Raw genomic sequence first — 27464 nt, forward strand, 5'->3', positions numbered from 1 at the left:
CTTTATACACTAACCTTTGCACCAATGCGCCTTACACTAACCTTTGTACACTAACCTTTGCACCGAGACGCCTTACACTAACCTTTCTACCGAGACGCCTAACACTAACCTTTGTACACTAACCTTTGCACCAATGCGCCTTACACTAACCTTTGTACCATTACGGTTTACACTAACCTTTGCACCAAGAAGCCTTACACTAACCTTTGCACCGAGACGCCTTTCACTAACCTTTGCACCGAAACGCCTTACACTAACTATTGTACACTAACCTTTGCACAGAGACACCTTACACTAACCTTTGTACACTAAACTTTGCACCAAAGCGCCTTACACTAACCTTTGTACACTAACCTTTGCACCAAGAAGCCTTACACTAACCTTTGTACACTAACCTTTGCACCAATAATCCTTACACTAACCTTTGTACACTAAACTTTGCACCAAGACGCCTTAAAACCTTTGCACCGAAACGCCTTACACTAACCTTTGTACACTAACCTTTGCACCGAGACGCCTTACACTAACCTTTGTACACTAACCTTTGCACCAATGTGCCTTACACTAACCTTTGCACTGAGACGCCTTACACTAACCTTTGCACCAAGACGCCTTACACTAACCTTTATACACTAACCTCTGCACCAATGCGCCTTACACCAACCTTTGTACACTAACCTTTGCACCAATGCGCCTTACACTAACCTTTGTACACTAACCTTTGTACCATTACGGTTTACACTAACCTTTGCACCAAGACGCCTTACACTAACCTTTGCACCGAGACGCCTTACACTAACCTTTGTACACTAACCTTTGCACCAAAGCGCCTTACACTAACCTTTGTACACTAACCTTTGCACCAAGAAGCCTTACACTAACCTTTGTACACTAACCTTTGCACCGAGACGCCTTACACAAACCTTTGTACACTAACATTTGCACCGAGACGCCTTACACTAACCTTTCTACCGAGACGCCCTACACTAACCTTTATACACTAACCTTTGCACCAATGCGCCTTACACTAACCTTTGTACACTAACCTTTGCACCAAGACGCCTTACACTAACCTTGGTGCAAAGGTTAGTGTAAACCGTATTGGTACAAACACGCCTTACACTAACCTTTGCACCGAGACGCCTTACACTAACCTTTGCCCCGAGACGCCTTACACTAACCTGTCTACCGAGACGCCTTACACTAACCTTTGTACACTAACCTTTGCACCGAGACGCCTTAAGCTAACCTTTGTACACTAACCTTTGCACCAATGCGCCTTACACTAACCTTTGTACACTAACCTTTGCACCAATGCGCCTTACACTAACCTTTGCACCGAGACGCCTTACACTAACCGTTGTACATTAACCTTTGCACCAATGCACCTTACACTAACCTTTGTACCAATACGGTTTACACTAACCTTTGCACCGAGACGCCTTACACTAACCTTTGTACACTAACCTTTGCACCAATGCACCTTACACTACCCTTTGTACCAATACGGTTTACACTAACCTTTGCACCGAGACGCATTACACTCACCTTTGTACACTAACCTTTGCACCAAGACGCCTTACACTAACCTTTGTACACTAACCTTTGTGCCGAGATGCCTTACACTAAACTTTGCACCGAAACGCCTTACACTAACCTTTGTACACTAACCTTTGCACCGAGACGCCTTACACTAACCTTTGCACCAATGCGTCTTACAATAACCTTTGTACACTAACCTTTGCACCAAGACGCCTTACACTAACCTTTGTACACTAACCTTTGCACCAAGACGCCTTACACTAACCTTTGTACACTAACCTTTGTACCGAGATGCCTTACACTAACCTTTGCACCGAAACGCCTTACACTAACCTTTGTACACTAACCTTTCACCAATACGGTTTACACTAACCTTTGTACACTAACCTTTGCACCAAGACGCCTTACACTAATGTTTCTACCGAGACGCCTTACAGTAACCTTTGTACACTAACCTTTGCACTGAGACGCCTTACACTAACCTTTGCCCCGAGACGCCCTACACTAACCTGTCTACCGAGACGCCTTACACTAACCTTTGTACACTAACCTTTGCATCGAGACGCCTTACACTAACCTTTGTACACTAACCTTTGCACCAATGCGCCTTACACTAACCTTTGTACACTAACCTTTGCACCAATGCGCCTTACACTAACTTTTGTACACTAACCTTTGCACCGAGACGCCTTACACTAACCTTTGTACACTAACCTTTGCACCGAGACGCCTTACACTAACCTTTGTACACTAACCTTTGCACCAAGACACCTTACACTAACCTTGGTGCAAAGGTTAGTGTAAACCGTATTGGTACAAACACGCCTTACACTAACCTGTGCACCAAGACGCCTTACACTAACCTTTGTACACTAACCTTTGCACCGAGACGCCTTACACTAACCTTTGTACACTAACCTTTGCATCGAGACGCCTTACACTAACCTTTGTACCATTACGGTTTACACTAACCTTTGCACCAAGACGCCTTACACTAACCTTTGTACACTAACCTTTGCACCGAGACGCCTTACACTAACCTTTGTACACTAACCTTTGCACCAAGACGCCTTACACTAACCTTTGTACACTAACCTTTGTGCCGAGATGCCTTACACTAAACTTTGCACCGAAACGCCTTACACTAACCTTTGTACACTAACCTTTGCACCGAGACGCCTTACACTAACCTTTGTACACTAACCTTTGCACCAATACGGTTTACACTAACCTTTGCACTATCACGCCTTACACTAACCTTTGTACCAATACGGTTTACACTAACCTTTGTACACTAACCTTTGCACCAAGACGCCTTACACTAATGTTTCTACCAAGACGCCTTACAGTAACCTTTGTACACTAACCTTTGCACCGAGACGCCTTACACTAACCTTTGCCCCGAGACGCCTTACACTAACCTGTCTACCGAGACACCTTACACTAACCTTTGTACACTAACCTTTGCACCGAGACGCCTTACACTAACCTTTGTACACTAACCTTTGCACCAATGCGCCTTACACTAACCTTTGTACACTAACCTTTGCACCAATGCGCCTTACACTAACCTTTGCACCAATACGCCTTAAAACCGTTGCACAGAAACGCCTTACACTAACCTTTGTACACTAACCTTTGCACCGAGACGCCTTACACTAACCTTTGTACACTAACCTTTGCACCAACACGTCTTACACTAACCTTTGTACCAATACGGTTTACACTAACCTTTGCACCAAGACGCCTTACACTAACCTTTGTACACTAACCTTTGCACCAATAATCCTTACACTAACCTTTGTACACTAACCTTTGCACCAAGACGCCTTAAAACCTTTGCACCGAAACGCCTTACACTAACCTTTGTACACTAACCTTTGCACCGAGACGCCTTACACTAACCTTTGTACACTAACCTTTGCACCAATGTGCCTTACACTAACCTTTGCACTGAGACGCCTTACACTAACCTTTGCACCAAGACGCCTTACACTAACCTTTATACACTAACCTCTGCACCAATGCGCCTTACACCAACCTTTGTACACTAACCTTTGCACCAATGCGCCTTACACTAACCTTTGTACACTAACCTTTGTACCATTACAGTTTACACTAACCTTTGCACCAAGACGCCTTACACTAACCTTTGCACCGAGACGCCTTACACTAACCTTTGTACACTAACCTTTGCACCAAAGCGCCTTACACTAACCTTTGTACACTAACCTTTGCACCAAGAAGCCTTACACTAACCTTTGTACACTAACCTTTGCACCAATGCGCCTTACACAAACCTTTGTATACTAACCTTTGCACCGAGACGCCTTACACTAACCTTTCTACCGAGACGCCCTACACTAACCTTTATACACTAACCTTTGCACCAATGCGCCTTACACTAACCTTTGTACACTAACCTTTGCACCAAGACGCCTTACACTAACCTTGGTGCAAAGGTTAGTGTAAACCGTATTGGTACAAACACGCCTTACACTAACCTTTGCACCGAGACGCCTTACACTAACCTTTGTCCCGAGACGCCTTACACTAACCTGTCTACCGAGACGCCTTACACTAACCTTTGTACACTAACCTTTGCACCGAGACGCCTTACACTAACCTTTGTACACTAACCTTTGCACCAATGCTCCTTACACTAACCTTTGTACACTAACCTTTGCACCAATGCGCCTTACACTAACCTTTGTACACTAACCTTTGCACCGAGACGCCTTACACTAACCGTTGTACACTAACCTTTGCACCAATGCACCTTACACTAACCTTTGTACCAATACGGTTTACACTAACCTTTGCACCGAGACGCCTTACACTAACCTTTGTACACTAACCTTTGCACCAATGCACCTTACACTACCCTTTGTACCAATACGGTTTACACTAACCTTTGCACCGAGACGCCTTACACTCACCTTTGTACACTAACCTTTGCACCAAGACGCCTTACACTAACCTTTGTACACTAACCTTTGTGCCGAGATGCCTTACACTAAACTTTGCACCGAAACGCCTTACACTAACCTTTGTACACTAACCTTTGCACCGAGACGCCTTACACTAACCTTTCCACCAATGCGTCTTACAATAACCTTTGTACACTAACCTTTGCACCAAGACGCCTTACACTAACCTTTGTAAACTAACCTTTGCACCAAGACGCCTTACACTAACCTTTGTACACTAACCTTTGTACCGAGATGCCTTACACTAACCTTTGCACCGAAACGCCTTACACTAACCTTTGTACACTAACCTTTCACCAATACGGTTTACACTAACCTTTGTACACTAACCTTTGCACCAAGACGCCTTACACTAATGTTTCTACCGAGACGCCTTACAGTAACCTTTGTACACTAACCTTTGCACCGAGACGCCTTACACTAACCGTTGTACACTAACCTTTGCACCAATGCACCTTACACTAACCTTTGTACCAATACGGTTTACACTAACCTTTGCACCGAGACGCCTTACACTAACCTTTGTACACTAACCTTTGCACCAATGCACCTTACACTACCCTTTGTACCAATACGGTTTACACTAACCTTTGCACCGAGACGCCTTACACTCACCTTTGTACACTAACCTTTGCACCAAGACGCCTTACACTAACCTTTGTACACTAACCTTTGTGCCGAGATGCCTTACACTAAACTTTGCACCGAAACGCCTTACACTAACCTTTGTACACTAACCTTTGCACCGAGACGCCTTACACTAACCTTTGCACCAATGCGTCTTACAATAACCTTTGTACACTAACCTTTGCACCAAGACGCCTTACACTAACCTTTGTACACTAACCTTTGCACCAAGACGCCTTACACTAACCTTTGTACACTAACCTTTGTACCGAGATGCCTTACACTAACCTTTGCACCGAAACGCCTTACACTAACCTTTGTACACTAACCTTTCACCAATACGGTTTACACTAACCTTTGTACACTAACCTTTGCACCAAGACGCCTTACACTAATGTTTCTACCGAGACGCCTTACAGTAACCTTTGTACACTAACCTTTGCACCGAGACGCCTTACACTAACCGTTGTACACTAACCTTTGCACCAATGCACCTTACACTAACCTTTGTACCAATACGGTTTACACTAACCTTTGCACCGAGACGCCTTACACTAACCTTTGTACACTAACCTTTGCACCAATGCACCTTACACTACCCTTTGTACCAATACGGTTTACACTAACCTTTGCACCGAGACGCCTTACACTCACCTTTGTACACTAACCTTTGCACCAAGACGCCTTACACTAACCTTTGTACACTAACCTTTGTGCCGAGATGCCTTACACTAAACTTTGCACCGAAACGCCTTACACTAACCTTTGTACACTAACCTTTGCACCGAGACGCCTTACACTAACCTTTGCACCAATGCGTCTTACAATAACCTTTGTACACTAACCTTTGCACCAAGACGCCTTACACTAACCTTTGCACCAAGACGCCTTACACTAACCTTTGTACACTAACCTTTGTACCGAGATGCCTTACACTAACCTTTGCACCGAAACGCCTTACACTAACCTTTGTACACTAACCTTTCACCAATACGGTTTACACTAACCTTTGTACACTAACCTTTGCACCAAGACGCCTTACACTAATGTTTCTACCGAGACGCCTTACAGTAACCTTTGTACACTAACCTTTGCACCGAGACGCCTTACACTAACCTTTGCCCCGAGACGCCCTACACTAACCTGTCTACCGAGACGCCTTACACTAACCTTTGTACACTAACCTTTGCATCGAGACGCCTTACACTAACCTTTGTACACTAACCTTTGCACCAATGCGCCTTACACTAACCTTTGTACACTAACCTTTGCACCAATGCGCCTTACATTAACCTTTGTACACTAACCTTTGCACCAAGACGCCTTAAAACCTTTGCACAGAAACGCCTTACACTAACCTTTGTACACTAACCTTTGCACCGAGACGCCTTACACTAACCTTTGTACACTAACCTTTGCACCAACACGTCTTACACTAACCTTTGTACCAATACGGTTTACACTAACCTTTGCACCAAGACGCCTTACACTAACCTTTGTACACTAACCTTTGCACCAATGTGCCTTACACTAACCTTTGCACCGAGACGCCTTACACTAACCTTTCTAACGAGACGCCTTACACTAACCTTTGTACACTAACATTTGCACCGAGACGTCTTACACTAACCTTTGTACACTAACCTTTGCACCAAGACGCCTTAAAACCTTTGCACCGAAACGCCTTACACTAACCTTTGTACACTAACCTTTGCACCGAGACGCCTTACACTAACCTTTGTACACTAACCTTTGCACCAATGTGCCTTACACTACCCTTTGCACTGAGATGCCTTACACTAACCTTTGCACCGAAACGCCTTACACTAACCTTTGTACACTAACCTTTGCACCAAGACGCCTTACACTAACCTTTGCACTGAGACGCCTTACACTAACCTTTGCACCAAGATGCCTTACACTAACCTTTATACACTAACCTTTGCACCAATGCGCCTTACACTAACCTTTGTACACTAACCTTTGCACCGAGACGCCTTACACTAACCTTTCTACCGAGACGCCTAACACTAACCTTTGTACACTAACCTTTGCACCAATGCGCCTTACACTAACCTTTGTACCATTACGGTTTACACTAACCTTTGCACCAAGAAGCCTTACACTAACCTTTGCACCGAGACGCCTTTCACTAACCTTTGCACCGAAACGCCTTACACTAACTATTGTACACTAACCTTTGCACAGAGACACCTTACACTAACCTTTGTACACTAAACTTTGCACCAAAGCGCCTTACACTAACCTTTGTACACTAACCTTTGCACCAAGAAGCCTTACACTAACCTTTGTACACTAACCTTTGCACCAATAATCCTTACACTAACCTTTGTACACTAAACTTTGCACCAAGACGCCTTAAAACCTTTGCACCGAAACGCCTTACACTAACCTTTGTACACTAACCTTTGCACCGAGACGCCTTACACTAACCTTTGTACACTAACCTTTGCACCAATGTGCCTTACACTAACCTTTGCACTGAGACGCCTTACACTAACCTTTGCACCAAGACGCCTTACACTAACCTTTATACACTAACCTCTGCACCAATGCGCCTTACACCAACCTTTGTACACTAACCTTTGCACCAATGCGCCTTACACTAACCTTTGTACACTAACCTTTGTACCATTACGGTTTACACTAACCTTTGCACCAAGACGCCTTACACTAACCTTTGCACCGAGACGCCTTACACTAACCTTTGTACACTAACCTTTGCACCAAAGCGCCTTACACTAACCTTTGTACACTAACCTTTGCACCAAGAAGCCTTACACTAACCTTTGTACACTAACCTTTGCACCGAGACGCCTTACACAAACCTTTGTACACTAACATTTGCACCGAGACGCCTTACACTAACCTTTCTACCGAGACGCCCTACACTAACCTTTATACACTAACCTTTGCACCAATGCGCCTTACACTAACCTTTGTACACTAACCTTTGCACCAAGACGCCTTACACTAACCTTGGTGCAAAGGTTAGTGTAAACCGTATTGGTACAAACACGCCTTACACTAACCTTTGCACCGAGACGCCTTACACTAACCTTTGCCCCGAGACGCCCTACACTAACCTGTCTACCGAGACGCCTTACACTAACCTTTGTACACTAACCTTTGCATCGAGACGCCTTACACTAACCTTTGTACACTAACCTTTGCACCAATGCGCCTTACACTAACCTTTGTACACTAACCTTTGCACCAATGCGCCTTACACTAACTTTTGTACACTAACCTTTGCACCGAGACGCCTTACACTAACCTTTGTACACTAACCTTTGCACCGAGACGCCTTACACTAACCTTTGTACACTAACCTTTGCACCAAGACACCTTACACTAACCTTGGTGCAAAGGTTAGTGTAAACCGTATTGGTACAAACACGCCTTACAATAACCTGTGCACCAAGACGCCTTACACTAACCTTTGTACACTAACCTTTGCACCGAGACGCCTTACACTAACCTTTGTACACTAACCTTTGCATCGAGACGCCTTACACTAACCTTTGTACCATTACGGTTTACACTAACCTTTGCACCAAGACGCCTTACACTAACCTTTGTACACTAACCTTTGCACCGAGACGCCTTACACTAACCTTTGTACACTAACCTTTGCACCAAGACGCCTTACACTAACCTTTGTACACTAACCTTTGTGCCGAGATGCCTTACACTAAACTTTGCACCGAAACGCCTTACACTAACCTTTGTACACTAACCTTTGCACCGAGACGCCTTACACTAACCTTTGTACACTAACCTTTGCACCAATACGGTTTACACTAACCTTTGCACTATCACGCCTTACACTAACCTTTGTACCAATACGGTTTACACTAACCTTTGTACACTAACCTTTGCACCAAGACGCCTTACACTAATGTTTCTACCAAGACGCCTTACAGTAACCTTTGTACACTAACCTTTGCACCGAGACGCCTTACACTAACCTTTGCCCCGAGACGCCTTACACTAACCTGTCTACCGAGACACCTTACACTAACCTTTGTACACTAACCTTTGCACCGAGACGCCTTACACTAACCTTTGTACACTAACCTTTGCACCAATGCGCCTTACACTAACCTTTGTACACTAACCTTTGCACCAATGCGCCTTACACTAACCTTTGCACCAAGACGCCTTAAAACCGTTGCACAGAAACGCCTTACACTAACCTTTGTACACTAACCTTTGCACCGAGACGCCTTACACTAACCTTTGTACACTAACCTTTGCACCAACACGTCTTACACTAACCTTTGTACCAATACGGTTTACACTAACCTTTGCACCAAGACGCCTTACACTAACCTTTGTACACTAACCTTTGCACCAATAATCCTTACACTAACCTTTGTACACTAACCTTTGCACCAAGACGCCTTAAAACCTTTGCACCGAAACGCCTTACACTAACCTTTGTACACTAACCTTTGCACCGAGACGCCTTACACTAACCTTTGTACACTAACCTTTGCACCAATGTGCCTTACACTAACCTTTGCACTGAGACGCCTTACACTAACCTTTGCACCAAGACGCCTTACACTAACCTTTATACACTAACCTCTGCACCAATGCGCCTTACACCAACCTTTGTACACTAACCTTTGCACCAATGCGCCTTACACTAACCTTTGTACACTAACCTTTGTACCATTACAGTTTACACTAACCTTTGCACCAAGACGCCTTACACTAACCTTTGCACCGAGACGCCTTACACTAACCTTTGTACACTAACCTTTGCACCAAAGCGCCTTACACTAACCTTTGTACACTAACCTTTGCACCAAGAAGCCTTACACTAACCTTTGTACACTAACCTTTGCACCGAGACGCCTTACACAAACCTTTGTACACTAACATTTGCACCGAGACGCCTTACACTAACCTTTCTACCGAGACGCCCTACACTAACCTTTATACACTAACCTTTGCACCAATGCGCCTTACACTAACCTTTGTACACTAACCTTTGCACCAAGACGCCTTACACTAACCTTGGTGCAAAGGTTAGTGTAAACCGTATTGGTACAAACACGCCTTACACTAACCTTTGCACCGAGACGCCTTACACTAACCTTTGTCCCGAGACGGCTTACACTAACCTGTCTACCGAGACGCCTTACACTAACCTTTGTACACTAACCTTTGCACCGAGACGCCTTACACTAACCTTTGTACACTAACCTTTGCACCAATGCGCCTTACACTAACCTTTGTACACTAACCTTTGCACCAATGCGCCTTACACTAACCTTTGTACACTAACCTTTGCACCGAGACGCCTTACACTAACCGTTGTACACTAACCTTTGCACCAATGCACCTTACACTAACCTTTGTACCAATACGGTTTACACTAACCTTTGCACCGAGACGCCTTACACTAACCTTTGTACACTAACCTTTGCACCAATGCACCTTACACTACCCTTTGTACCAATACGGTTTACACTAACCTTTGCACCGAGACGCCTTACACTCACCTTTGTACACTAACCTTTGCACCAAGACGCCTTACACTAACCTTTGTACACTAACCTTTGTGCCGAGATGCCTTACACTAAACTTTGCACCGAAACGCCTTACACTAACCTTTGTACACTAACCTTTGCACCGAGACGCCTTACACTAACCTTTCCACCAATGCGTCTTACAATAACCTTTGTACACTAACCTTTGCACCAAGACGCCTTACACTAACCTTTGTAAACTAACCTTTGCACCAAGACGCCTTACACTAACCTTTGTACACTAACCTTTGTACCGAGATGCCTTACACTAACCTTTGCACCGAAACGCCTTACACTAACCTTTGTACACTAACCTTTCACCAATACGGTTTACACTAACCTTTGTACACTAACCTTTGCACCAAGACGCCTTACACTAATGTTTCTACCGAGACGCCTTACAGTAACCTTTGTACACTAACCTTTGCACCGAGACGCCTTACACTAACCGTTGTACACTAACCTTTGCACCAATGCACCTTACACTAACCTTTGTACCAATACGGTTTACACTAACCTTTGCACCGAGACGCCTTACACTAACCTTTGTACACTAACCTTTGCACCAATGCACCTTACACTACCCTTTGTACCAATACGGTTTACACTAACCTTTGCACCGAGACGCCTTACACTCACCTTTGTACACTAACCTTTGCACCAAGACGCCTTACACTAACCTTTGTACACTAACCTTTGTGCCGAGATGCCTTACACTAAACTTTGCACCGAAACACCTTACACTAACCTTTGTACACTAACCTTTGCACCGAGACGCCTTACACTAACCTTTGCACCAATGCGTCTTACAATAACCTTTGTACACTAACCTTTGCACCAAGACGCCTTACACTAACCTTTGTACACTAACCTTTGCACCAAGACGCCTTACACTAACCTTTGTACACTAACCTTTGTACCGAGATGCCTTACACTAACCTTTGCACCGAAACGCCTTACACTAACCTTTGTACACTAACCTTTCACCAATACGGTTTACACTAACCTTTGTACACTAACCTTTGCACCAAGACGCCTTACACTAATGTTTCTACCGAGACGCCTTACAGTAACCTTTGTACACTAACCTTTGCACCGAGACGCCTTACACTAACCTTTGCCCCGAGACGCCCTACACTAACCTGTCTACCGAGACGCCTTACACTAACCTTTGTACACTAACCTTTGCATCGAGACGCCTTACACTAACCTTTGTACACTAACCTTTGCACCAATGCGCCTTACACTAACCTTTGTACACTAACCTTTGCACCAATGCGCCTTACATTAACCTTTGTACACTAACCTTTGCACCAAGACGCCTTAAAACCTTTGCACAGAAACGCCTTACACTAACCTTTGTACACTAACCTTTGCACCGAGACGCCTTACACTAACCTTTGTACACTAACCTTTGCACCAACACGTCTTAAACTAACCTTTGTACCAATACGGTTTACACTAACCTTTGCACCAAGACGCCTTACACTAACCTTTGTACACTAACCTTTGCACCAATGTGCCTTACACTAACCTTTGCACCGAGACGCCTTACACTAACCTTTCTAACGAGACGCCTTACACTAACCTTTGTACACTAACATTTGCACCGAGACGTCTTACACTAACCTTTGTACACTAACCTTTGCACCAAGACGCCTTAAAACCTTTGCACCGAAACGCCTTACACTAACCTTTGTACACTAACCTTTGCACCGAGACGCCTTACACTAACCTTTGTACACTAACCTTTGCACCAATGTGCCTTACACTAACCTTTGCACTGAGATGCCTTACACTAACCTTTGCACCGAAACGCCTTACACTAACCTTTGTACACTAACCTTTGCACCAAGACGCCTTACACTAACCTTTGCACTGAGACGCCTTACACTAACCTTTGCACCAAGATGCCTTACACTAACCTTTATACACTAACCTTTGCACCAATGCGCCTTACACTAACCTTTGTACACTAACCTTTGCACCGAGACGCCTTACACTAACCTTTCTACCGAGACCCATAACACTAACCTTTGTACACTAACCTTTGCACCAATGCGCCTTACACTAACCTTTGTACCATTACGGTTTACACTAACCTTTGCACCAAGAAGCCTTACACTAACCTTTGCACCGAGACGCCTTTCACTAACCTTTGCACCGAAACGCCTTACACTAACTATTGTACACTAACCTTTGCACAGAGACACCTTACACTAACCTTTGTACACTAAACTTTGCACCAAAGCGCCTTACACTAACCTTTGTACACTAACCTTTGCACCAAGAAGCCTTACACTAACTTTTGTACACTAACCTTTGCACCAATAATCCTTACACTAACCTTTGTACACTAAACTTTGCACCAAGACGCCTTAAAACCTTTGCACCGAAACGCCTTACACTAACCTTTGTACACTAACCTTTGCACCGAGACGCCTTACACTAACCTTTGTACACTAACCTTTGCACCAATGTGCCTTACACTAACCTTTGCACTGAGACGCCTTACACTAACCTTTGCACCAAGACGCCTTACACTAACCTTTATACACTAACCTCTGCACCAATGCGCCTTACACCAACCTTTGTACACTAACCTTTGCACCAATGCGCCTTACACTAACCTTTGTACACTAACCTTTGTACCATTACGGTTTACACTAACCTTTGCACCAAGACGCCTTACACTAACCTTTGCACCGAGACGCCTTACACTAACCTTTGTACACTAACCTTTGCACCAAAGTGCCTTACACTAACCTTTGTACACTAACCTTTGCACCAAGAAGCCTTACACTAACCTTTGTACACTAACCTTTGCACCGAGACGCCTTACACAAACCTTTGTACACTAACATTTGCACCGAGACGCCTTACACTAACCTTTCTACCGAGACGCCCTACACTAACCTTTATACACTAACCTTTGCACCAATGCGCCTTACACTAACCTTTGTACACTAACCTTTGCACCAAGACGCCTTACACTAACCTTGGTGCAAAGGTTAGTGTAAACCGTATTGGTACAAACACGCCTTACACTAACCTTTGCACCGAGACGCCTTACACTAACCTTTGCCCCGAGACGCCTTACACTAACCTGTCTACCGAGACGCCTTACACTAACCTTTGTACACTAACCTTTGCACCGAGACGCCTTACACTAACCTTTGTACACTAACCTTTGCACCAATGCGCCTTACACTAACCTTTGTACACTAACCTTTGCACCAATGCGCCTTACACTAACCTTTGTACACTAACCTTTGCACCGAGACGCCTTACACTAACCGTTGTACATTAACCTTTGCACCAATGCACCTTACACTAACCTTTGTACCAATACGGTTTACACTAACCTTTGCACCGAGACGCCTTACACTAACCTTTGTACACTAACCTTTGCACCAATGCACCTTACACTACCCTTTGTACCAATACGGTTTACACTAACCTTTGCACCGAGACGCATTACACTCACCTTTGTACACTAACCTTTGCACCAAGACGCCTTACACTAACCTTTGTACACTAACCTTTGTGCCGAGATGCCTTACACTAAACTTTGCACCGAAACGCCTTACACTAACCTTTGTACACTAACCTTTGCACCGAGACGCCTTACACTAACCTTTGCACCAATGCGTCTTACAATAACCTTTGTACACTAACCTTTGCACCAAGACGCCTTACACTAACCTTTGTACACTAACCTTTGCACCAAGACGCCTTACACTAACCTTTGTACACTAACCTTTGTACCGAGATGCCTTACACTAACCTTTGCACCGAAACGCCTTACACTAACCTTTGTACACTAACCTTTCACCAATACGGTTTACACTAACCTTTGTACACTAACCTTTGCACCAAGACGCCTTACACTAATGTTTCTACCGAGACGCCTTACAGTAACCTTTGTACACTAACCTTTGCACCGAGACGCCTTACACTAACCTTTGCCCCGAGACGCCCTACACTAACCTGTCTACCGAGACGCCTTACACTAACCTTTGTACACTAACCTTTGCATCGAGACGCCTTACACTAACCTTTGTACACTAACCTTTGCACCAATGCGCCTTACACTAACCTTTGTACACTAACCTTTGCACCAATGCGCCTTACATTAACCTTTGTACACTAACCTTTGCACCAAGACGCCTTAAAACCTTTGCACAGAAACGCCTTACACTAACCTTTGTACACTAACCTTTGCACCGAGACGCCTTACACTAACCTTTGTACACTAACCTTTGCACCAACACGTCTTACACTAACCTTTGTACCAATACGGTTTACACTAACCTTTGCACCAAGACGCCTTACACTAACCTTTGTACACTAACCTTTGCACCAATGTGCCTTACACTAACCTTTGCACCGAGACGCCTTACACTAACCTTTCTAACGAGACGCCTTACACTAACCTTTGTACACTAACATTTGCACCGAGACGTCTTACACTAACCTTTGTACACTAACCTTTGCACCAAGACGCCTTAAAACCTTTGCACCGAAACGCCTTACACTAACCTTTGTACACTAACCTTTGCACCGAGACGCCTTACACTAACCTTTGTACACTAACCTTTGCACCAATGTGCCTTACACTAACCTTTGCACTGAGATGCCTTACACTAACCTTTGCACCGAAACGCCTTACACTAACCTTTGTACACTAACCTTTGCACCAAGACGCCTTACACTAACCTTTGCACTGAGACGCCTTACACTAACCTTTGCACCAAGATGCCTTACACTAACCTTTATACACTAACCTTTGCACCAATGCGCCTTACACTAACCTTTGTACACTAACCTTTGCACCGAGACGCCTTACACTAACCTTTCTACCGAGACGCCTAACACTAACCTTTGTACACTAACCTTTGCACCAATGCGCCTTACACTAACCTTTGTACCATTACGGTTTACACTAACCTTTGCACCAAGAAGCCTTACACTAACCTTTGCACCGAGACGCCTTTCACTAACCTTTGCACCGAAACGCCTTACACTAACTATTGTACACTAACCTTTGCACAGAGACACCTTACACTAACCTTTGTACACTAAACTTTGCACCAAAGCGCCTTACACTAACCTTTGTACACTAACCTTTGAACCAAGAAGCCTTACACTAACCTTTGTACACTAACCTTTGCACCAATAATCCTTACACTAACCTTTGTACACTAAACTTTGCACCAAGACGCCTTAAAACCTTTGCACCGAAACGCCTTACACTAACCTTTGTACACTAACCTTTGCACCGAGACGCCTTACACTAACCTTTGTACACTAACCTTTGCACCAATGTGCCTTACACTAACCTTTGCACTGAGACGCCTTACACTAACCTTTGCACCAAGACGCCTTACACTAACCTTTATACACTAACCTCTGCACCAATGCGCCTTACACCAACCTTTGTACACTAACCTTTGCACCAATGCGCCTTACACTAACCTTTGTACACTAACCTTTGTACCATTACGGTTTACACTAACCTTTGCACCAAGACGTCTTACACTAACCTTTGCACCGAGACGCCTTACACTAACCTTTGTACACTAACCTTTGCACCAAAGCGCCTTACACTAACCTTTGTACACTAACCTTTGCACCAAGAAGCCTTACACTAACCTTTGTACACTAACCTTTGCACCGAGACGCCTTACACAAACCTTTGTACACTAACATTTGCACCGAGACGCCTTACACTAACCTTTCTACCGAGACGCCCTACACTAACCTTTATACACTAACCTTTGCACCAATGCGCCTTACACTAACCTTTGTACACTAACCTTTGCACCAAGACGCCTTACACTAACCTTGGTGCAAAGGTTAGTGTAAACCGTATTGGTACAAACACGCCTTACACTAACCTTTGCACCGAGACGCCTTACACTAACCTTTGCCCCGAGACGCCTTACACTAACCTGTCTACCGAGACGCCTTACACTAACCTTTGTACACTAACCTTTGCACCGAGACGCCTTACACTAACCTTTGTACACTAACCTTTGCACCAATGCGCCTTACACTAACCTTTGTACACTAACCTTTGCACCAATGCGCCTTACACTAACCTTTGCACCGAGACGCCTTACACTAACCGTTGTACATTAACCTTTGCACCAATGCACCTTACACTAACCTTTGTACCAATACGGTTTACACTAACCTTTGCACCGAGACGCCTTACACTAACCTTTGTACACTAACCTTTGCACCAATGCACCTTACACTACCCTTTGTACCAATACGGTTTACACTAACCTTTGCACCGAGACGCATTACACTCACCTTTGTACACTAACCTTTGCACCAAGACGCCTTACACTAACCTTTGTACACTAACCTTTGTGCCGAGATGCCTTACACTAAACTTTGCACCGAAACGCCTTACACTAACCTTTGTACACTAACCTTTGCACCGAGACGCCTTACACTAACCTTTGCACCAATGCGTCTTACAATAACCTTTGTACACTAACCTTTGCACCAAGACGCCTTACACTAACCTTTGTACACTAACCTTTGCACCAAGACGCCTTACACTAACCTTTGTACACTAACCTTTGTACCGAGATGCCTTACACTAACCTTTGCACCGAAACGCCTTACACTAACCTTTGTACACTAACCTTTCACCAATACGGTTTACACTAACCTTTGTACACTAACCTTTGCACCAAGACGCCTTACACTAATGTTTCTACCGAGACGCCTTACAGTAACCTTTGTACACTAACCTTTGCACTGAGACGCCTTACACTAACCTTTGCCCCGAGACGCCCTACACTAACCTGTCTACCGAGACGCCTTACACTAACCTTTGTACACTAACCTTTGCATCGAGACGCCTTACACTAACCTTTGTACACTAACCTTTGCACCAATGCGCCTTACACTAACCTTTGTACACTAACCTTTGCACCAATGCGCCTTACACTAACTTTTGTACACTAACCTTTGCACCGAGACGCCTTACACTAACCTTTGTACACTAACCTTTGCACCGAGACGCCTTACACTAACCTTTGTACACTAACCTTTGCACCAAGACACCTTACACTAACCTTGGTGCAAAGGTTAGTGTAAACCGTATTGGTACAAACACGCCTTACACTAACCTGTGCACCAAGACGCCTTACACTAACCTTTGTACACTAACCTTTGCACCGAGACGCCTTACACTAACCTTTGTACACTAACCTTTGCATCGAGACGCCTTACACTAACCTTTGTACCATTACGGTTTACACTAACCTTTGCACCAAGACGCCTTACACTAACCTTTGTACACTAACCTTTGCACCGAGACGCCTTACACTAACCTTTGTACACTAACCTTTGCACCAAGACGCCTTACACTAACCTTTGTACACTAACCTTTGTGCCGAGATGCCTTACACTAAACTTTGCACCGAAACGCCTTACACTAACCTTTGTACACTAACCTTTGCACCGAGACGCCTTACACTAACCTTTGTACACTAACCTTTGCACCAATACGGTTTACACTAACCTTTGCACTATCACGCCTTACACTAACCTTTGTACCAATACGGTTTACACTAACCTTTGTACACTAACCTTTGCACCAAGACGCCTTACACTAATGTTTCTACCAAGACGCCTTACAGTAACCTTTGTACACTAACCTTTGCACCGAGATGCCTTACACTAACCTTTGCCCCGAGACGCCTTACACTAACCTGTCTACCGAGACACCTTACACTAACCTTTGTACACTAACCTTTGCACCGAGACGCCTTACACTAACCTTTGTACACTAACCTTTGCACCAATGCGCCTTACACTAACCTTTGTACACTAACCTTTGCACCAATGCGCCTTACACTAACCTTTGCACCAAGACGCCTTAAAACCGTTGCACAGAAACGCCTTACACTAACCTTTGTACACTAACCTTTGCACCGAGACGCCTTACACTAACCTTTGTACACTAACCTTTGCACCAACACGTCTTACACTAACCTTTGTACCAATACGGTTTACACTAACCTTTGCACCAAGACGCCTTACACTAACCTTTGTACACTAACCTTTGCACCAATAATCCTTACACTAACCTTTGTACACTAACCTTTGCACCAAGACGCCTTAAAACCTTTGCACCGAAACGCCTTACACTAACCTTTGTACACTAACCTTTGCACCGAGACGCCTTACACTAACCTTTGTACACTAACCTTTGCACCAATGTGCCTTACACTAACCTTTGCACTGAGACGCCTTACACTAACCTTTGCACCAAGACGCCTTACACTAACCTTTATACACTAACCTCTGCACCAATGCGCCTTACACCAACCTTTGTACACTAACCTTTGCACCAATGCGCCTTACACTAACCTTTGTACACTAACCTTTGTACCATTACAGTTTACACTAACCTTTGCACCAAGACGCCTTACACTAACCTTTGCACCGAGACGCCTTACACTAACCTTTGTACACTAACCTTTGCACCAAAGCGCCTTACACTAACCTTTGTACACTAACCTTTGCACCAAGAAGCCTTACACTAACCTTTGTACACTAACCTTTGCACCGAGACGCCTTACACAAACCTTTGTACACTAACATTTGCACCGAGACGCCTTACACTAACCTTTCTACCGAGACGCCCTACACTAACCTTTATACACTAACCTTTGCACCAATGCGCCTTACACTAACCTTTGTACACTAACCTTTGCACCAAGACGCCTTACACTAACCTTGGTGCAAAGGTTAGTGTAAACCGTATTGGTACAAACACGCCTTACACTAACCTTTGCACCGAGACGCCTTACACTAACCTTTGTCCCGAGACGCCTTACACTAACCTGTCTACCGAGACGCCTTACACTAACCTTTGTACACTAACCTTTGCACCGAGACGCCTTACACTAACCTTTGTACACTAACCTTTGCACCAATGCTCCTTACACTAACCTTTGTACACTAACCTTTGCACCAATGCGCCTTACACTAACCTTTGTACACTAACCTTTGCACCGAGACGCCTTACACTAACCGTTGTACACTAACCTTTGCACCAATGCACCTTACACTAACCTTTGTACCAATACGGTTTACACTAACCTTTGCACCGAGACGCCTTACACTAACCTTTGTACACTAACCTTTGCACCAATGCACCTTACACTACCCTTTGTACCAATACGGTTTACACTAACCTTTGCACCGAGACGCCTTACACTCACCTTTGTACACTAACCTTTGCACCAAGACGCCTTACACTAACCTTTGTACACTAACCTTTGTGCCGAGATGCCTTACACTAAACTTTGCACCGAAACGCCTTACACTAACCTTTGTACACTAACCTTTGCACCGAGACGCCTTACACTAACCTTTCCACCAATGCGTCTTACAATAACCTTTGTACACTAACCTTTGCACCAAGACGCCTTACACTAACCTTTGTAAACTAACCTTTGCACCAAGACGCCTTACACTAACCTTTGTACACTAACCTTTGTACCGAGATGCCTTACACTAACCTTTGCACCGAAACGCCTTACACTAACCTTTGTACACTAACCTTTCACCAATACGGTTTACACTAACCTTTGTACACTAACCTTTGCACCAAGACGCCTTACACTAATGTTTCTACCGAGACGCCTTACAGTAACCTTTGTACACTAACCTTTGCACCGAGACGCCTTACACTAACCGTTGTACACTAACCTTTGCACCAATGCACCTTACACTAACCTTTGTACCAATACGGTTTACACTAACCTTTGCACCGAGACGCCTTACACTAACCTTTGTACACTAACCTTTGCACCAATGCACCTTACACTACCCTTTGTACCAATACGGTTTACACTAACCTTTGCACCGAGACGCCTTACACTCACCTTTGTACACTAACCTTTGCACCAAGACGCCTTACACTAACCTTTGTACACTAACCTTTGTGCCGAGATGCCTTACACTAAACTTTGCACCGAAACGCCTTACACTAACCTTTGTACACTAACCTTTGCACCGAGACGCCTTACACTAACCTTTGCACCAATGCGTCTTACAATAACCTTTGTACACTAACCTTTGCACCAAGACGCCTTACACTAACCTTTGTACACTAACCTTTGCACCAAGACGCCTTACACTAACCTTTGTACACTAACCTTTGTACCGAGATGCCTTACACTAACCTTTGCACCGAAACGCCTTACACTAACCTTTGTACACTAACCTTTCACCAATACGGTTTACACTAACCTTTGTACACTAACCTTTGCACCAAGACGCCTTACACTAATGTTTCTACCGAGACGCCTTACAGTAACCTTTGTACACTAACCTTTGCACCGAGACGCCTTACACTAACCTTTGCCCCGAGACGCCCTACACTAAACTGTCTACCGAGACGCCTTACACTAACCTTTGTACACTAACCTTTGCATCGAGACGCCTTACACTAACCTTTGTACACTAACCTTTGCACCAATGCGCCTTACACTAACCTTTGTACACTAACCTTTGCACCAATGCGCCTTACATTAACCTTTGTACACTAACCTTTGCACCAAGACGCCTTAAAACCTTTGCACAGAAACGCCTTACACTAACCTTTGTACACTAACCTTTGCACCGAGACGCCTTACACTAACCTTTGTACACTAACCTTTGCACCAACACGTCTTACACTAACCTTTGTACCAATACGGTTTACACTAACCTTTGCACCAAGACGCCTTACACTAACCTTTGTACACTAACCTTTGCACCAATGTGCCTTACACTAACCTTTGCACCGAGACGCCTTACACTAACCTTTCTAACGAGACGCCTTACACTAACCTTTGTACACTAACATTTGCACCGAGACGTCTTACACTAACCTTTGTACACTAACCTTTGCACCAAGACGCCTTAAAACCTTTGCACCGAAACGCCTTACACTAACCTTTGTACACTAACCTTTGCACCGAGACGCCTTACACTAACCTTTGTACACTAACCTTTGCACCAATGTGCCTTACACTAACCTTTGCACTGAGATGCCTTACACTAACCTTTGCACCGAAACGCCTTACACTAACCTTTGTACACTAACCTTTGCACCAAGACGCCTTACACTAACCTTTGCACTGAGACGCCTTACACTAACCTTTGCACCAAGATGCCTTACACTAACCTTTATACACTAACCTTTGCACCAATGCGCCTTACACTAACCTTTGTACACTAACCTTTGCACCGAGACGCCTTACACTAACCTTTCTACCGAGACGCCTAACACTAACCTTTGTACACTAACCTTTGCACCAATGCGCCTTACACTAACCTTTGTACCATTACGGTTTACACTAACCTTTGCACCAAGAAGCCTTACACTAACCTTTGCACCGAGACGCCTTTCACTAACCTTTGCACCGAAACGCCTTACACTAACTATTGTACACTAACCTTTGCACAGAGACACCTTACACTAACCTTTGTACACTAAACTTTGCACCAAAGCGCCTTACACTAACCTTTGTACACTAACCTTTGCACCAAGAAGCCTTACACTAACCTTTGTACACTAACCTTTGCACCAATAATCCTTACACTAACCTTTGTACACTAAACTTTGCACCAAGACGCCTTAAAACCTTTGCACCGAAACGCCTTACACTAACCTTTGTACACTAACCTTTGCACCGAGACGCCTTACACTAACCTTTGTACACTAACCTTTGCACCAATGTGCCTTACACTAACCTTTGCACTGAGACGCCTTACACTAACCTTTGCACCAAGACGCCTTACACTAACCTTTATACACTAACCTCTGCACCAATGCGCCTTACACCAACCTTTGTACACTAACCTTTGCACCAATGCGCCTTACACTAACCTTTGTACACTAACCTTTGTACCATTACGGTTTACACTAACCTTTGCACCAAGACGCCTTACACTAACCTTTGCACCGAGACGCCTTACACTAACCTTTGTACACTAACCTTTGCACCAAAGCGCCTTACACTAACCTTTGTACACTAACCTTTGCACCAAGAAGCCTTACACTAACCTTTGTACACTAACCTTTGCACCGAGACGCCTTACACAAACCTTTGTACACTAACATTTGCACCGAGACGCCTTACACTAACCTTTCTACCGAGACGCCCTACACTAACCTTTATACACTAACCTTTGCACCAATGCGCCTTACACTAACCTTTGTACACTAACCTTTGCACCAAGACGCCTTACACTAACCTTGGTGCAAAGGTTAGTGTAAACCGTATTGGTACAAACACGCCTTACACTAACCTTTGCACCGAGACGCCTTACACTAACCTTTGCCCCGAGACGCCTTACACTAACCTGTCTACCGAGACGCCTTACACTAACCTTTGTACACTAACCTTTGCACCGAGACGCCTTACACTAACCTTTGTACACTAACCTTTGCACCAATGCGCCTTACACTACCCTTTGTACCAATACGGTTTACACTAACCTTTGCACCGAGACGCATTACACTCACCTTTGTACACTAACCTTTGCACCAAGACGCCTTACACTAACCTTTGTACACTAACCTTTGTGCCGAGATGCCTTACACTAAACTTTGCACCGAAACGCCTTACACTAACCTTTGTACACTAACCTTTGCACCGAGACGCCTTACACTAACCTTTGCACCAATGCGTCTTACAATAACCTTTGTACACTAACCTTTGCACCAAGACGCCTTACACTAACCTTTGTACACTAACCTTTGCACCAAGACGCCTTACACTAACCTTTGTACACTAACCTTTGTACCGAGATGCCTTACACTAACCTTTGCACCGAAACGCCTTACACTAACCTTTGTACACTAACCTTTCACCAATACGGTTTACACTAACCTTTGTACACTAACATTTGCACCGAGACGCCTTACACTAACCTTTCTACCGAGACGCCCTACACTAACCTTTATACACTAACCTTTGCACCAATGCGCCTTACACTAACCTTTGTACACTAACCTTTGCACCAAGACGCCTTACACTAACCTTGGTGCAAAGGTTAGTGTAAACCGTATTGGTACAAACACGCCTTACACTAACCTTTGCACCGAGACGCCTTACACTAACCTTTGCCCCGAGACGCCTTACACTAACCTGTCTACCGAGACGCCTTACACTAACCTTTGTACACTAACCTTTGCACCGAGACGCCTTACACTAACCTTTGTACACTAACCTTTGCACCAATGCGCCTTACACTAACCTTTGTACACTAACCTTTGCACCAATGCGCCTTACACTAACCTTTGTACACTAACCTTTGCACCGAGACGCCTTACACTAACCGTTGTACATTAACCTTTGCACCAATGCACCTTACACTAACCTTTGTACCAATACGGTTTACACTAACCTTTGCACCGAGACGCCTTACACTAACCTTTGTACACTAACCTTTGCACCAATGCACCTTACACTACCCTTTGTACCAATACGGTTTACACTAACCTTTGCACCGAGACGCATTACACTCACCTTTGTACACTAACCTTTGCACCAAGACGCCTTACACTAACCTTTGTACACTAACCTTTGTGCCGAGATGCCTTACACTAAACTTTGCACCGAAACGCCTTACACTAACCTTTGTACACTAACCTTTGCACCGAGACGCCTTACACTAACCTTTGCACCAATGCGTCTTACAATAACCTTTGTACACTAACCTTTGCACCAAGACGCCTTACACTAACCTTTGTACACTAACCTTTGCACCAAGACGCCTTACACTAACCTTTGTACACTAACCTTTGTACCGAGATGCCTTACACTAACCTTTGCACCGAAACGCCTTACACTAACCTTTGTACACTAACCTTTCACCAATACGGTTTACACTAACCTTTGTACACTAACCTTTGCACCAAGACGCCTTACACTAATGTTTCTACCGAGACGCCTTACAGTAACCTTTGTACACTAACCTTTGCACCAAGACGCCTTACACTAACCTTTGCCCCGAGACGCCCTACACTAACCTGTCTACCGAGACGCCTTACACTAACCTTTGTACACTAACCTTTGCATCGAGACGCCTTACACTAACCTTTGTACACTAACCTTTGCACCAATGCGCCTTACACTAACCTTTGTACACTAACCTTTGCACCAATGCGCCTTACATTAACCTTTGTACACTAACCTTTGCACCAAGACGCCTTAAAACCTTTGCACAGAAACGCCTTACACTAACCTTTGTACACTAACCTTTGCACCGAGACGCCTTACACTAACCTTTGTACACTAACCTTTGCACCAACACGTCTTAAACTAACCTTTGTACCAATACGGTTTACACTAACCTTTGCACCAAGACGCCTTACACTAACCTTTGTACACTAACCTTTGCACCAATGTGCCTTACACTAACCTTTGCACCGAGACGCCTTACACTAACCTTTCTAACGAGACGCCTTACACTAACCTTTGTACACTAACATTTGCACCGAGACGTCTTACACTAACCTTTGTACACTAACCTTTGCACCAAGACGCCTTAAAACCTTTGCACCGAAACGCCTTACACTAACCTTTGTACACTAACCTTTGCACCGAGACGCCTTACACTAACCTTTGTACACTAACCTTTGCACCAATGTGCCTTACACTAACCTTTGCACTGAGATGCCTTACACTAACCTTTGCACCGAAACGCCTTACACTAACCTTTGTACACTAACCTTTGCACCAAGACGCCTTACACTAACCTTTGCACTGAGACGCCTTACACTAACCTTTGCACCAAGACGCCTTACACTAACCTTTATACACTAACCTTTGCACCAATGCGCCTTACACTAACCTTTGTACACTAACCTTTGCACCGAGACGCCTTACACTAACCTTTCTACCGAGACGCCTAACACTAACCTTTGTACACTAACCTTTGCACCAATGCGCCTTACACTAACCTTTGTACCATTACGGTTTACACTAACCTTTGCACCAAGAAGCCTTACACTAACCTTTGCACCGAGACGCCTTTCACTAACCTTTGCACCGAAACGCCTTACACTAACTATTGTACACTAACCTTTGCACAGAGACACCTTACACTAACCTTTGTACACTAAACTTTGCACCAAAGCGCCTTACACTAACCTTTGTACACTAACCTTTGCACCAAGAAGCCTTACACTAACCTTTGTACACTAACCTTTGCACCAATAATCCTTACACTAACCTTTGTACACTAAACTTTGCACCAAGACGCCTTAAAACCTTTGCACCGAAACGCCTTACACTAACCTTTGTACACTAACCTTTGCACCGAGACGCCTTACACTAACCTTTGTACACTAACCTTTGCACCAATGTGCCTTACACTAACCTTTGCACTGAGACGCCTTACACTAACCTTTGCACCAAGACGCCTTACACTAACCTTTATACACTAACCTCTGCACCAATGCGCCTTACACCAACCTTTGTACACTAACCTTTGCACCAATGCGCCTTACACTAACCTTTGTACACTAACCTTTGTACCATTACGGTTTACACTAACCTTTGCACCAAGACGCCTTACACTAACCTTTGCACCGAGACGCCTTACACTAACCTTTGTACACTAACCTTTGCACCAAAGCGCCTTACACTAACCTTTGTACACTAACCTTTGCACCAAGAAGCCTTACACTAACCTTTGTACACTAACCTTTGCACCGAGACGCCTTACACAAACCTTTGTACACTAACATTTGCACCGAGACGCCTTACACTAACCTTTCTACCGAGACGCCCTACACTAACCTTTATACACTAACCTTTGCACCAATGCGCCTTACACTAACCTTTGTACACTAACCTTTGCACCAAGACGCCTTACACTAACCTTGGTGCAAAGGTTAGTGTAAACCGTATTGGTACAAACACGCCTTACACTAACCTTTGCACCGAGACGCCTTACACTAACCTTTGCCCCGAGACGCCTTACACTAACCTGTCTACCGAGACGCCTTACACTAACCTTTGTACACTAACCTTTGCACCGAGACGCCTTACACTAACCTTTGTACACTAACCTTTGCACCAATGCGCCTTACACTAACCTTTGTACACTAACCTTTGCACCAATGCGCCTTACACTAACCTTTGCACCGAGACGCCTTACACTAAACGTTGTACATTAACCTTTGCACCAATGCACCTTACACTAACCTTTGTACCAATACGGTTTACACTAACCTTTGCACCGAGACGCCTTACACTAACCTTTGTACACTAACCTTTGCACCAATGCACCTTACACTACCCTTTGTACCAATACGGTTTACACTAACCTTTGCACCGAGACGCATTACACTCACCTTTGTACACTAACCTTTGCACCAAGACGCCTTACACTAACCTTTGTACACTAACCTTTGTGCCGAGATGCCTTACACTAAACTTTGCACCGAAACGCCTTACACTAACCTTTGTACACTAACCTTTGCACCGAGACGCCTTACACTAACCTTTGCACCAATGCGTCTTACAATAACCTTTGTACACTAACCTTTGCACCAAGACGCCTTACACTAACCTTTGTACACTAACCTTTGCACCAAGACGCCTTACACTAACCTTTGTACACTAACCTTTGTACCGAGATGCCTTACACTAACCTTTGCACCGAAACGCCTTACACTAACCTTTGTACACTAACCTTTCACCAA

The sequence above is a fragment of the Hyperolius riggenbachi genome, chromosome 12 (assembly GCF_040937935.1).
Source record: "Hyperolius riggenbachi isolate aHypRig1 chromosome 12, aHypRig1.pri, whole genome shotgun sequence".
Lineage (NCBI taxonomy): Eukaryota > Metazoa > Chordata > Amphibia > Anura > Hyperoliidae > Hyperolius > Hyperolius riggenbachi.